Source organism: Manis pentadactyla, chromosome X (genome assembly GCF_030020395.1).
Source record: "Manis pentadactyla isolate mManPen7 chromosome X, mManPen7.hap1, whole genome shotgun sequence".
Taxonomy (NCBI): domain Eukaryota; kingdom Metazoa; phylum Chordata; class Mammalia; order Pholidota; family Manidae; genus Manis; species Manis pentadactyla.
In genome coordinates, this window is record NC_080038.1 from 10,547,992 (window position 1) to 10,563,724 (window position 15,733).

A 15,733-nucleotide genomic window follows, 5' to 3' on the forward strand; every position below is an offset into this window, starting at 1 on the left:
AGAGAACAGTCAATCATCAACCATGCCTTTCACTTTTTATTTGATGATCCCATAATGTGCTGCCAGGGAACACATTGTGAGGTGATATGTGCTGGAAATAGAATGGTGTAAAGCCAGTGGAAATATAGACGTCATTCCCGTCTCCTAGTCCTTAGCAAAACTACAATGCAACTGGAAAGACAGAAGCATCTGAAAACCCAGTCACAACAGAAGAAATGATCGGGGATGCTGATATCTGGACTTGTTTCACAGAGGAAATGTAAATGCAGGGAGCCTTTGGGTTGTTTGTTGTAGTTTCAACTTCCACGCTTCCCACAAGAACTAACAGATACAAAACATCGCTATATAAAAGAATGCAGTGAGTTCTTGCATTTAGAATGATCCATGATCAGATTCCAGATGTGAATGTTACCAAGTGAAAGGTGCACATTTACCATTCCTGCATAAGGAATAAATAGGAGAGAACACAAATTAAGAACCAAAAAGAGTAAAAAAATCCCTCAGAGGTCAAATCCCCAGTTATTTTAAATTCACGGAGCGCCTTAACATAATATTTCATTTCATAAAAAATGTTCTCCTTCATAGAAATCACATGCCTAGTTACCTCAATTACATAAGCAAATGCACAGCAGTTTTTTTCCCCTTCTTCCCTACTACCCTTCCTAGATCTGTCCTTCCTTTCTTCCCATCTGCTTCAAGAACTGATTGAATGTCCATTCTGCAAGCTATCATGCTAGGTTCAGGAAATAGAAACAGAGAAAGAATGTCCTAGAAAGGGCGTATTCATTATTTTTATGACAAGATTCAGATGGTCACTAAGAATATCATTCCCTTCGAGGGGATTTTGGTTTGAATGAATGAATGGAAAATTTCTGGTTATTTATTGAGTCATTTTGCTCTTTATTTTCACAATATTGTTTGAGAAAGCATTGTATATCAGTTATGGGTACAGGGTGAGAACTAATTCATAAAGTAGAGCATTAGACTCTCTTTATGAGGACACATTAGGGTACCAGGGGTACAATAGTTGGTGGTACTGGGCAGTCACAGACAGTTTGTCCAGTAAAGAAATGACAGCTCTGCGCCTAGCTGTAATTTTTCCATAGTTACTCCTTGCTGTCGCTTGTAGTTTTTGAAAATTAGTGATTATATGACAATAATATGGGTGTGGAGTGTTGGATGAAGGGAGACACTTTGAATCAGACCGAGAAAGAGTGATCCTAGTTTTTTCCAAGTGCCTTATTTCTTTTTGACACAACCTGAGAGTAAGTTCCCAGAACAACAGGGCTAGGTCATAGCCAAGACCATGGGAAATTGGGGAGCAAGAGCCCCCCAGCATGGTGAAGAACAAAGGTGAGCACTGGCCACCATGGGCAGGCAAACCTAGAAGGTGCTGTGGTCACGTGCCTTGCTACAGTGAACCAGTGGCCCTCATGTGCCAAATTTAGCAAAAGTTCAGTTAAGACTCAGGTCTTAATTGCTCCTGGACTCCATCTGTTATCCTAACTATTAGTTCATAGCTCACTGTAGTTAGTGAGCTTCGAAGTATTGTGGCCACATTCAGTTTGTACCAAGGTTGCATTTGAAAACTGATGAGGTTGGAGCAGATGAAACTGATGCTATGCATTCATTTTTGGCCTACAGTAATGGCCAGTTTTTCCAATGGTTCAAGCTGTTAGTTTGCTAGTGAATTCTTCGGAGTTCAGGAAAGATGTTCCCCATCGAAATACATCATACATGTTAAGACAGCCTTCAGGCCAGTTCACAGGAGTTCATTAACCCATAATGTAGCTGAAATATTGTATATTCATGATGTAAAATATTAGAAGACAAACTGTTATAATGCCAGCAATTTAATGAAAACGAACAAAAACAAACACAATTGAATAAGAACCAGCTTTAACTGTATTTTGTTGTCAGTACTTGAGGAAAGCAGGTTTTAATGGAAGAATAAAGAAGTACATAGAATTAGTAAAAAGAATTTCTAGACACTCCTGAAGAGCTTTAAAGGTCACTGATCTTAGCTAACTAGGATGTGTACAAATGAGGTCTGTATTCACTGTCATGGCTTCACCACCCTCTCCTCATTTTCCAGCTTTGCATCTGGCTTCCATTCCCCTGACTCTGAGGAAGCTGCTCCCTGGGCAGTCGCTAGTGAATTTCTGGTTGTCAAGGTCACAGCTTCTTGGTTCTTCCCCTCCTAAATCTCTGGACTCATTTTCCTGTGTGGGGCACCCTGCTCCGCTCTTGACACACTGTCCCTTCTTGACTTTCCTGTGATATGGCCCTATCCTTTTACACCTCTTCCTCTCTCCGACCACTCCTAAAGAAGCCAGAGAAGAAGTTGAAAGAGAAAGAAATAAGCAGGTGAAAGACTGAGTGATTTGTGTAAAGTGTAGTTGAGCTCTCTTAGTAGTGATGGAAGAAGAGAATTGCATCTTGAAGTGCATCATGGAGGTGGTGGAGAAAATACTTGGGGTTAATAAATGGTTCTGTCTGCTGATGACCAGTAGGTTTGCTGCTATCCAGAGAAGCCCTGGGAAGAAAGAGAAAAGATGTTCAAGTAGTCATTGTATATTCAATGATCAGTTGCTCCACACCGTGGCAGAGAGCACCAGGACTCGAGCAGTGCACATCCACAGTCCCTCGTCTACAACTCTCAAATTTGAAAACCTCTCAATGCCACGTGATGGCAATTCCTGACCTGAACAGACATGATGCTCTTTGTGATCTTTATGTATTTTACTTAATGCCCTTTATTTATTGTCCTTCATATTTTTGAATGCAGACACATTCGAGTGTTTGGTGGTAGGATGCTGCCCCAGATCCCACTGGGAGTACATTAATATATGGTCTATGCACAGTGTTATGCACGCAAGATGCCGCAGATTCACTATGTGCCTTCTCTGGGCTACACTATTCTCCCCGTGACCCCCCAAACCATGTGTACTGAACATGCGGCATCGCTGACCCCTGGCTGATGAGCAGCACTACCCCTGCGGAAGCCAGAGGGAGGATGTGCTCGCTGTGAGCTTTCATTCCCAGGACCCACCCGGCTTTGGCTGTGTGCTTGTGCCGCCCTCTGCCTCCAGCCCGCGGGGTGCGTCATTCAGCCCTGCAATGTGGGAAGTGCGTTCCGGCCTTAGCCCCTCCGCCCTGGCTCCTCCTCAGAAGTCAGTTCCCCTCACTGGGCTCAGGCTGGCTTCGATTATCGTTCGGCCTGGGGCCCAGCTATCACCTTTTTAGTGAAATTCTGACTACCCTGTTATTACATGACACCCTGTCCTTATTTTTTAATCAGAGCATTCTGCTCTTTTTTTTATTTTGGTTTCATTAATACACACTTATATGAGCAACATTGTGATTACTAGATTCCCCCATCATCAAGTCCCCACCACATACCCCATTACAGTCACTGTCCATCAGCGTAGTAAGATGCTATGGAATCACTACTTGTCTTCTCTGTGTTGTACAGCCCTCCCTGGCCCCCCCTCCCCCACATTACGTCTGCTAATCGTAATGCCCCTTTTTCCCCTTATCCCTCCCTTCCCACCCATCCTCCCCAGTCTCTTTCCCTCTGGTAACTGTTAGTCCATTCTTGGGTTCTGTGATTCTGCTGCTGTTTTGTTCCTTCAGTTTTCCTTTGTTCTTATACTCCACGTATGAGTGAAATCATTTGGTACTTGTCTTTCTCCACCTGGCTTATTCCACTGAGCATAATACCCTCTAGCTCCATCTGTGTTGTTGCAAGTGGTAGGATTTGTTTTCTTCTTATGGCTGAATAATATTCTATTGTGTATATGTACCACATCTTCTAAACAATCCTTCTCCTAGAGATGCTGAATGAGCACCAGTGTTAACTAATTTAAGTTTCTCTTCTTCTCCGTGTTTCAGGCCCTCTCCTAATAGAAGTACCCACTAGTGTTGAGATAACACAATGCAAGACCAGCTTTTAGAACCAAATGTGATATGAAAGATTATGCACTCAATTGCTTCTTTTACATCCAGGAAATAAAAATCCATAGCTTAGTGACTCACCCAAAGTTGCCCAATAAGTTACTCTAGCACATTTTCAGAGCTACCAATGAAAAAATAATATTCGGAGCAAGGGACAAAAATTACTGAATTTGCCAAAAACATTTTTCTTTCTACTTCTATTGTCAAAGATCACATACTAAATTAAAACCTCCTGACTGATTTCAAATGATTAGGACAAATATATTTGAAAATGTTACCCTCACTTATCTTTGTCCACAGTCAGAGATGTGAAGATGCCTACCTAGCATGGTACCTAGTTCATATATATATGTATACATTTCATATACATATGAAAAAAATTAGAAGTTAAATCCTGAGGTTTAACATCACAGTTCACGAGTCCCAAAAGAGGGAGCAGAGAAAATGAATGAGGGAAGAGGAGAATTTAAAATAGTATCAGATTCTTCAAGAACAAGAGTGAGGCTAGAAGATACTGGATATTTGTCTTTCATAAATTATCTAGAATTCTGTATTCCCATAAACTATCAACCAAGCAAGAAGAATAAAATAAAAACTAATTTAAATTAACGAGGTCTTAGAAAATTCTGATGATATGCACCCTTCTTGAAGAAGCTACAGGAGGAAGTGCTCCATCAAAAATGAAAGGGTAAACCAAGAAAGAGGACCGGGAAAACAGGTGAGGTGACGGAAATGACAATCATTCTGCTTTGACCTCTTGTCTTATGCCTTGGAAATGGCCTTGCCTCATCCCTCAGTCCTGACACAACGTGCTGCTTCTTAATTTTCACCTTTTCTTCCCCACCTCAATCTTAATTCAGATACTCTGGTTATGTTACCATAACCATTGCAGGTAAGTGAGTAAACTTTTCATTTGCGCTGTCCTGGCCTATTGAACTTTATGATGTGCCCAGTCCCTGGGGGTGGACTTTCTGTTAGGAGTTACTTCAGCCCAGTGACTGAGGTCTTGACCAGATCCATGGGACTGGCTCATATGACCGTAAAAGACTTTGCAGCAATTGTGCAATAGCAACCCTCCAGAAAGATAATGCTGTTCTTCAAAAACCAAGGCCTGTTAAATGTTTTAGCATATTGCTAAAATTAAGGATCCCTCCCAGGTAAGGTTTCATTTTAATTCTTTTCATTATAATGAGAAGGTAATTTCAGGACCCCAGGTACCAAACACAAGCTGATGTGTGGTCTTGTCTGCCTGAGCAGTCCAGAACCCTGGCAGGCATGGCTCATTTGGTCTTAGAGTAGCAAGAGGGCTCCTCTCCACCCTACTGCCAAGAGCCATGGGCATGATAAGCAAGCTTCCAAGGGGACAGGTGCACTGTGAGTCCTGGGTGACATCGAGGCACAACTCTCTTCCCCCAGGCACATAAGACAGATTTAGTAGTACCTTCCAATCACATGCTTTACCTTGTTTTGTGACAGGTTTAATGGAAACATCCAATGCCAACTTTTCACCTTATTCAAGGCACTAAATGTCTAATAGACAATAGTAAGCATATTATCTGTACAAAGAGAAAATCATCCCAAGAATTTTACCCATACTGCATGACTCTCCCTTTGTGTAGTATATATAATATGTTCTTTGGGGAGGAAACACCAATCTCACTGTGACTTCCCTAAGAATCTTAGACTTTGTCACAGTTTGCTGAACTCATTTGTTTCCCAGAAGAAGGGAAAGATTCTTAATTATGTGGCAAGGGTTGAGGGTCATCAGGCACATAAAGTGGGTTGCATGTGAGGGCTCTACCCCCAGAGTACCATCTCCAACACATTCTATGTCTGCAGAGTGGTCTGCAGAGGACATAGCCCAATTTCCAGACTTGCTCATGAATCTGTAAAACTTTGGAAATACATAGGTATCAGGGATTGTAGGCAAATGGACTGAAAGGGTATTATTTCTGGTGCCTTGCCCAATCAAGCAAAAGCAAAGTTGGGTTACACTGCATTTGCAGCAAGGCAGCCCCTTCTGAATATCCACCACTCTAAGAAATGTAAGACCTCCTACTTCTCCCAGGCTCCAGTGACAGCTTTTCTCATTTTTCTTTGCCTCATTGCTTTCTAATCCACACAGAACACAGAAAAAAAAACCCCACACATGCACAAACTAATATATCATTGGGTTATGCTGTCAACAAAAAAGGCTAGTTCTAATACAGTGTGAAAGATACTAAATTAGGAATATGAAGTGTCACTGAAAAACAGATGAAGCAACCTGTCAGCCTGCCCATGATGTGGAACGGGGTGGGATGGGAGAGGGCCAGCCATGGAGACCTTCCAATATTAGGTTGAGACCTTAAGGGATGAGTCAGAATTCACCATGCAAATGTAAGGAGGAAGGCCATTCCCACCAAGGGAGTAAATGATGCCAGTACCATTACCTTACTGGCAAGGTTGCCAACACTGCCTCCTTCACCACCCTCTTATTGGAATAGGAAATACCCATGTTCTCCTTTGCTGGATTTGGAAGAAAGGCAAAACACAGAACAAAAATAGGAAAGTAATCCCCAGCGCACATACCATTCCAGGTTGTCTCATTTCCCAGTACTGAAAATAAAATACCTGTTTGTTACCATTCTTGGAGTTAAACTCTACTCAATTCCCAGAGCAGGGGTGGTCCAAGAAGAGCAACCCAAACTAAACTTAGAGTCCTGGACAGTACCTCCCATTCGCTTCTGTTCTTGACCTCCTTGTAACGGGTTCCTCACTGAGCCAATAGCACCAGGAACCTCTGTTCCACATCTGCTGTTCTAAGAAGGGCCTTTACCCCGCACACTTCATCCCAGGGATGGCTTCACCGGTCAACATGAGGAAAGCCTCTCTTCCTGCCACAGTCTGCCCTGGTCCTCCCTCCCCAGCTCCAAGGCATCTGAGATCTTTCATGCCTAAGCCTCTTTCGCTTAGATTGTTCCAGGGTGCTAGATTATACTAAAATGTTCACATACAAATACTAATCATGATGATTTATTTCACCAGCATAAAAAACAAATGTTGAATTTTCTTGAATCCCTCTTAGCTTTCTAGACAATTTCTCATGTTTAGACACATTAAGATCATCATTCTGCACTAGTGATTAGTATGAAGAAGTCAGGAGAAAACCAAACTCTCAAAATCAAGACAATTTCAAGCAATAATAATTTTGAGTATAAAATGCAGTGTTTTTAAGGAGTACCATTCAAAAATACATTTTGATTGTAGCTTCAAAAAGATTCAATCAGGGAAGCAGAACCACTGTGAGTGATAAGAAAGAAGGGGTTTATGATCGGAATTAGTACTTACACAACTGTGGGAAGAGCTTGGGAGATAAAGATCCAAAAAATGTAGTTGAAGGAATGAGTAAAGTCACAGATGAGTTAGAACTTGCAGGGAGCTCTGGAAGCCAGCACGTCCTGCTGCTGAGGCAGGAATGAGTCTATGAATGGTTATTGATTCTTCCTTGTTGATTCTCCATAGTTGTCAGCAAAGCATCAGTGGAAGTCTGGGGTCACTTTGGGTGGGCAAGGCCAGCATCAGGAAGGAGGGAAGAGCAAGAACAAACTGGCACTTAGCAGCAGCCCTGGGTCCAGTGATAACCTTCACAGTATAACAGCTGCTTCTCTTCTGCCTCCCAGAACTCACATAGCTTGCCTCTGGGCCAGCTCCAGTCTGGAATTACATGGAGAAGGAGAGTCTGAAAAACGCAATTCCCAACATAACAAAGTAGACAATAGGACGTCTGGACATTTGTATTCTGACTGAACTACCAGACCATCAACAACTCATTACACAAGGACAGCTATATAGTCCAGTTCAAACTCAACAGGTCCAAATGCATCACTGTGTCCCAGACTTCCATGAGGCAATTAAAAATACATAAAACAAATAAAAAATAATCTGAGTATTACTCAACTTCTCTTCTAAGCGGTCCTACATATTCCACACTCTCGGCACTTACCAAACTTTCCTCCCCACCCTGCATCCCAGCAGACCCTATCCTACACCAAGTTTACAGCACTGTTCCCCAGAATTAGAGACATAGCCTTCCCTCTTGCCAGCCTGCCTCACCTTCTCCAAACTTACCCTGCTCCAAACCTTGTATTTAAACCAGAGTGATCATCCTAAAATATGAAATTTTAATTATTTTACTTAAAAACTAGCTTAGTGACTCCTTATCATCTACATACAGATTTTCTTTCTTGGTATGATATACAAGGCTCCTCATATACTGATCCTCACCTACTATTTTAGCCTCCTTTTCTGGCCCATCCCCAAACACACTATACCCCCAACTATTCTGAATTACTTGCAGAATCTTGAATATATAATTATTTCAAGCCTGTGTGTCTGCTCCTTCTGTCAAGAATTCATTTCCTCACCTCTGTCCCTGCGAACACAGTCACCTGGGAAACTGCTCATCCTTTTAGATGTGCCTCAGATGTGGCATTTCCTGTAGGGTCTTTCGTGTTTTCTTCCCTACTGATCTTTAAAGATAGTCTGTGACACTCTCCTAACAGTGCATAGCACTTGCCATATTGTACTGGGGTCTGGGGCTGCTGATTTACATGCCGGTTTTCTATACTGGACTATGAGCTCCTCATTCATCTTTGTAGCCCCAGCACTAACACTTCCCTGGTACAAGGTAACAGCTCAATAAACATTTGGTTAGGAAATGATGGATTGTAAGACATGGCATGTTTAAATATTTTACTCCCTATTTAGAACCGCTTCCATACAAAATGATTCCCATAAAATATAGGTTTATGTTTACAAAAAAAAAAACCTGATTAATTTGGAAGTAATCTGTTAAGTGTAGATGGCCAAATATTGAAATTCAGTCTAAATCTTGAGCACTAAATCATATGACCTCATTGACCAGTTTAATAAGATCTCAATTTCTAAATCTCAATTTCACTGGTGCTGTTTAAACACGTTCTTGACCTGCCATCAGAATATAGAAAAACAAAGGAAACATTTGGGGTGACAAATCCATTTGTTACGAGTAGCAATGGGAGAGCCAACACTACCCGATAACATCTCTAACATGGCAAGCTTGAGCCAAAACAGATGGCCCAGACACTTCAAGAAAATAGAAAGATCTCTTTTCTAATTCAGGTCACACACTCCTTAAAACATAAACATGATGTTTGCCGATGATTTTATTGACTCTGACAGTTCTGTCTAGAGGTTAGTTTGCAATCGCCTCTTGGGGGTAGTTTGGTTGGATTTTTTACTTACTTACAAAGTAAGTAAAGGCAGAAATGTTTACAGCAGACCAAGAAACTGGAAGTCTAAAGCAGTTTGCATCACTGCTCACTTTCTGAACATGACCCTTGAGTGGTCACAGTATGTCTGCACTCTTAATTTTTTAATTCTCAGCAAATCAAGGTTAACCCAGAGTTATTGTTACGTCTTCTATGTACATTAATAATAATTATGTTTAGACTCTGAGGTTGTTAAAGAAAAGGTGGAAATCTGGCCAATGCAAAGTGTTGGAATAATGTTACTTATCTTTCAGAACACATTAGTTATAATAATAGTTACAGTTATTCTAAAAAACCTTTTAAACATTCTACCATATTCCCATGCCACTAAGACCTATGTTCCCTCTTAAACTGCTAAATTTTGTAGCCATTTCTAAATTGCCTAATTTACTTTTGGACACACGAAATATACTATCTCTAAATTGATTATTAAATCAATCCATCATTAGAATAATAAAAATTTTTTTATCATATTTGGATGAGGCAGTAGTTAATAAGAACCACACACTGGAGAACTTTCTTTCTAATATAATGTTCTTTTATATACAATATAATTAGCAAATTCGTATATTTGCTCCAAATGGACTGGTTTCAATAAAACTTTGGTTCTTAATTTTTAAAATCATTTTCATCGGACTTCATAACTATTTTTATAGCTGAAGAAACTGATCCACCAGGGTTAAGGGCCAAAGCAATCAGGTTAGTGGTAAAAACTAGAACTGTGATAATTACACAAACACAAATTCTCACATACACATTTTTAAAGGTCTAGCCATAAAGAAATGCTGATCAGTAAAGGAAACATTCCTTTTTTTTGGTGCATTATTTCCCAACGCAGACTAATCCATTTCTGTTAGTGCCAAACGGTTTAAATGAACAGATTAAGCGGATAAGCTACTTGGGAAATAATGCTATACTGTGCTGTACATAAATGAAATATTTTTTTCCCATTTTCTTTTCCAAAGTGTTTTTATCAATTTACCACCAGGTAAAAGACATCAAAGAAGGAAAAAACAAAGAAAAGAAAAGAAAATTAACACAGCTTCAGGAAAGTAAGTATCGATAAGGCAAAAGAATTATGCAGGTGGCTTTCTGGGACTTTCTGCAAATCGGTGGCTTTATTTCTCATCTTCTGGGAGGATAGAGACTTTACAAAAGACCCTCTGTTAGGATTCCTGACTCTCTGTCATCTGGTTCTTCCCTTTCTGTATCACATTACCTAAATTCCCAAAGAAGTACTCAGGGATTGTGGAAACAGAGACACTGGGGAAAGAGCATTTCAGTTCCTTTTCACAGCTGCGAGGTTTTGGTCCTGTGCACCTACAGCCCACCACCTAGGCCACCCTGATTGCCCAGGATCCTTTCTCCAACCTCTTCAGTGTGTTACAGATGGACAATGTAGGTGGTGCCTTTATTACAGTTGGCAACATCCAGTCCCCAAGGGTTGGCCAGGCTAAAGTTTTGGCTGACTTTGTGTACAGAGAAGAAAGGAAAATGGGAGAAAGCTTTAAGTTCTGCTGTGTGCTAAAAGACTGCTTCATTCACCATAGGACCAGAAAGAGTTTGTAATAGTTACAATGGGAAGAGTAGGAGTTCTGGAAAGAGAGAGACTTAAGCCAGTTGCATGATCTTGGATAAGTTACAGGATCTCTCTGAGCTTCATTTCTTTGTACATAACCTGAAAAGGATGGTAACTTTTCCTGCAGTTTTGTTATGAGGATATCAGTAGAACTCAGATGCATGAGAGATACATGGTAGTGATACATTTAATAAATGAGAGCTAAATCCATTATACCTTTGACTGATTTTAGGAGAAGGACAATAAGCTGGATGTGAAAATGAAGCAAATCACTAATAAAATTGCAGCACTTTTTATTTTTATGCAGCACTGATGGACATGATAATTTATTTTTATTTTTTCTGCATTTCCTAGGCCTTCTGATTAAAATCCTGATACTTGGAGCTTCAAGAACCTAGCAGTAATATATTTGTCCTCAATATTGACTATTCTTAGTCATAATTTTAGGTAAGTTAATATTTCCATGTTTTATTTTTAGAGAGCCCAGCCACAAACAAATGACCAATACAAATCAACATAAAAGCAGTTTATATTGAAAGTACTCCATTCTAACTTTTTGTAGCTGGCACCTCCATTCTTTAAGGTGAGGTTTCCCAAAGTGTGTTATCTGTTAAACTAATTTTACAGAATATTGCTATTGAAGATGTTGAGAGGAAAAAATAACCATATTTTTGTTTTTGTTTTGTTGCCTTTCCACATGAATGTCATAATCTTCAGTATTCTAATGTGCATGATGTATCTCTAAAAAAACATGAGTCGTCCCATATCCCCAAACTGTATTTACCAACAGAAATGATTTAAGGAAACATCACCTGAATTCTTGTCATTTTGTGCAGATATTTTCCATAATAGAGGAGACAGGGCCAGGGAAGGGGGGTAGAACAGAAAGAGAGAATGCAAGAATAAATATTTGAAGACGGGTCATAATTCCTAAGACTTGCAGAAGAAAATGACATCAAGATCAGAGGTAGGCTGGATGCATTATAAGAGATGATAGGATGATGGCAAATTGCAGAATGTATGGTCTGTATACCACAATTCAAACTTTCAAAAAACATTCTGTGGGCCCATGCACATCTACGGGCCCTACCCCTCACAGGTGGCTAGCATGAAGCCCGTTCTAGAAAGACTGCTTTCATTTTTGTTTCAAAAGCAGTACAATTCAAGGAACGCAGTGTACCTTCAAAGGTTCAAATTTTAATGTGTTGAAGGGAGAACAGAAATGATATGGCCTACTTAGAACAGGACACTGCTATTCCTCTCTCTCTTGCCCATTGTTACCATTAGGCCTATCACTGGGTTAAGACATGGGATTCAGTTTACACTTGAGCTCTCTGTATTCTCAAGTATGTGGATATGGACAGCTCATGTGCCTTTCAAGCACTTTTATTTATTTATTTATTTATTTTTTTTTTTTTGTAGATAATTATTTTTTATTGAAGGGTAGTTGACACACAGTATTACATCACATTAGTTTCAGGTGTACAACACAGTGATTCAACATTTATATACATGATAATTCTAGGTACCAGCTATCACCATACCAAGTTGTTACAATATTTTGACTATATTCCTTATGCTATACATTACATCCCGGTTACTTATTTATTTTACAATTGGAAGTGTGTTTATATATATACATATATATATATATATATATACTTTGTGAGGGCATCTCTCATATTTATTGATCAAATAGTTGTTAACCACAATAAATTTCTGTATAGGGGGGTCAATACTCAATGCACAATCATTAATCCACCCCAAGCCTAATTTTCATCAGTCTCCAATCTTCTGATGCATAACGAACAAATTCTTACATGGAGTACAAATTCTTACATAGTCAAGCACTTTTATTTTATCAGATAATGTTCCATGTGCCTCCCTTACAGCTCCTCACAAAAACCCTATTAGTATCTCCATTATACAGATAAGGCACAGAGAAATTACACCACTGGCCTAGAGTTATATAACAAGCAAGCAGCAAAACTGGGATTGATATCCAGGTTGCTTGGTTCTAATTTACTGTTATGCTAAACTCCATTTTGAGGATGTAGTGCTCCCCATTTGAGGTATATCAATTTTGAATGCTTTTGGCCAAAAGTGACAAAAACCCCAGCTAACTGGGTCTAAAACAAGTATTTTTCACAAAACAAGAAATCTGGAAGTAGGTATTTACTAGCATTGGCTTGTAGCTGAGCAATGTCGGAGTCACTTTTTCTCATGGTCACAAGATGGCTAGCTCTCTGCTGGGCGTTATATACGAAATCAAGAAAGCAGGAAGTAGGAAGGGGTGGCAACAGCTTATTAGGCCCATTTAATTAGGAAACTAAACTCCTTCCCAGAAGTCCCTCAACCTCATTGCCAGAATAACATCACATGGCCATGTCTGGCTGCAAAGGGGTCTGGAAAGCAAGTGTTTCTCTTTTCCAGCCCCAAGAGTGGAGCCAGGCAAGGGAGTATCTGCTTGGCAACAGGTGCTGGCTTAGACAGCCAACAATATTGGGCACAGGGGTTTGGTTTGGTCAGGAAAATACCAACAGAAGTTCATCACACAGTGTGTCACTCATGCCACAGACCCATGGAAAGTTAAACAGCAACAATTAAAGTTAGCCACAAAACCAAAATTGAATTGTAGAACTCCTATTGCCTTTTAAAATGTCTGCTTCTATTCATTTCCAAATACAGAAAAGTACTTCTAACCCTTTTCCTGAGCAAACCTAAGTACCATCTAAAACTAATTATTTAATTTTCACACATTCAGATACTGTCATGTAACTAACTCAGTTATGCTCTTCTGAGTTTTTTATTTTTTTAAAATGTTACCTGCTTATTCATGGTTAATAAATCAAAATGACAACTTTCAATACAGTTTCAAAATTGGATTGAAATTTGTCAGTAACTGGAAATTAGGAAACTTCAGTGCTGAATATATACTACTATATAGGTATAATAGTATAATAGGTTATTCATATTTATAATCTTCTTATCTTCCAGTTTGCATTGGCTTCTCTGGGGTTTTCTACCACTTTAATTGTAATTTTTTTCTCTTATATTTTTATCATGGCCCACAAATTCAGAAAACCTGTTAAGGCAACAACATAATGCAATCTAAAAATCCAGTTAACATATTGCTGTGGAAACCAGGAAAAAAACCAGCACTCCAATCATTCCTTTGGACAACTATGGCTAATTGTGTCCGTTGGGGGGCAGGGCAAGCATGCAAATTTTTAGTTTATTCACCTTTTATTGAAGTTTGTACTGAACCCAAAATCTATAATTGATCTGTCCGTAAATAATCCCAGTGCCCTCCAACCAGTGAATCAGCATTTTAATATGAACCATAGTCATTGTTAAATCGTGCCATGTGATAAGGGAAAATCTTCAGTAGGACGACGTGGTTTATTTAGTCTTGCCAGACTGGCCTCTTGGCAGGGTGTCAAGAACACCTGACTAGGGTTTGAGAGCTGGGGTTCTAACCTCCCATCTTTTACTAACCAGCTGTGTGATCCTCTTAGGAACTCAGGCACTCAGTTTCCTCGTTTGCAAAATAATTCAAGGCAGGACTGTAGTATTATATAAAAGGAAATTTCCTATTCCATTAAATTGGGGAATCCTGAGGTAATGACTTTTGAGGACTGAAATTGCTCTGTGTTCTTCCTGATAAAGTGCCGGACACGTAGTAAACTCTCAGGAAAACAGTAACCATTCTTAATATATTTTTCTATTTTTTCTTTCTGTAATAAATAATTCCTAAACCTGCATAGTAAATGTTTTGTCAAATGACTGTCAGTAACGAAGACATGCCATTATCTGACGAGCTCTTATGAGTCAGAAAGGAGAACGCTAAGTCTCAACAAGCAGTGTCATTCCTTAGATTCTGTTGCTTTTGAGTGTTTCCTTTCTGTTGAAAGTTAATGTCAATTTTCATATCCAGACGTGTGAGATATAAAAAGTTATCCTAACACAATGAATCCTAATACAATTTACCAAGCCCTCAAACCTTTTTCTAAATCATAAGACTTCAACATTTTAATAATTACACTTTAGTTCCTTTTTGCTTGTTCATTGCTGTTTGCCTAGTTATTTAATCAGCCTGTTTCCTGCTATGAAAAAAAAAGAAAACAATAACGCTAAACGTTAAAGAAACGTAAGTTTCCTCAGGGTTAAACTCCTGTGTTGTTCTTCCTTCCAGAAATCCGAGTTAGTATAGTAGGGGATAATCGTTGCACAATGAAATCTTTGGGACAGTTCGTTCATCCCCTCCTACCTCCGTGGCTGACAATGAATGCTTGTTTCTGTGGTGCCCCAATCTCTCTCCACCCGGTCAGCGCCCCGCTGCTAACAGAGACGTGGGAGAGGCTGGGAGCGGAGCCTCGCAAGTTTCCCGCCCGCAGCGCGCGGGGGTGCGCGGCGTGTGCGCTTTGCGCGCCCGTGACGCTCGCCGCGCGAGCACCACGGGCGGGAGACTTGGTCCCGCTTATCTCCCGCTGTGCTCACCGCAATCTGCCCCAGCTGGGGGAGGACAGAGTGCGCAGCCCCAGCGAGGAAACTTCTCCACCTAGAAAGTTTCACCTTGTCCTGGGCGGGAGGAAACGCGACCCCCGCGGGGCCAGGCGCGGCAGGAAGGGCGGGGGCCGTTTTCCCCCTCTGGGTGGTGCCGGTCCGCACCTCAGCGGTCCCGGACCGGCCTACTTGGCGGACGGACAGCACGCCAGACAGACGCACACGTGCTGGGGTGGGCAGGCGAGCACCTCGGTCGGGGCTCCTCCCGCCTGGATGCGCCAGGGCCGCCGCGGGGCGCGCACGCCGATGCCCGGGTGAGTCACGGGCCGGGTAGCGCGCGAGAGGGAAGGGGCGAAGGGAGCGCAGCCGGCGGGAGGACTGGGCGCTGGGCTCGGCCCCG

General features: G+C 40.8%; 1 long non-coding RNA gene across 1 annotated transcript; it reads right to left on the reverse strand.

Moving 5' to 3' along the window:
• Nucleotides 1-1,837: 1,837 nt before the first annotated feature.
• On the reverse strand, nt 1,838-15,241 carry LOC130681945 (uncharacterized). The gene is made up of 3 exons (XR_008995232.1): nt 15,098-15,241; nt 7,288-7,653; nt 1,838-2,536 (listed from the first exon to the last, which is right to left on the reverse strand). It is a non-coding gene; the product is annotated as an uncharacterized LOC130681945 (long non-coding RNA).
• Between the last annotated feature and the right edge of the window lie 492 nt (nt 15,242-15,733).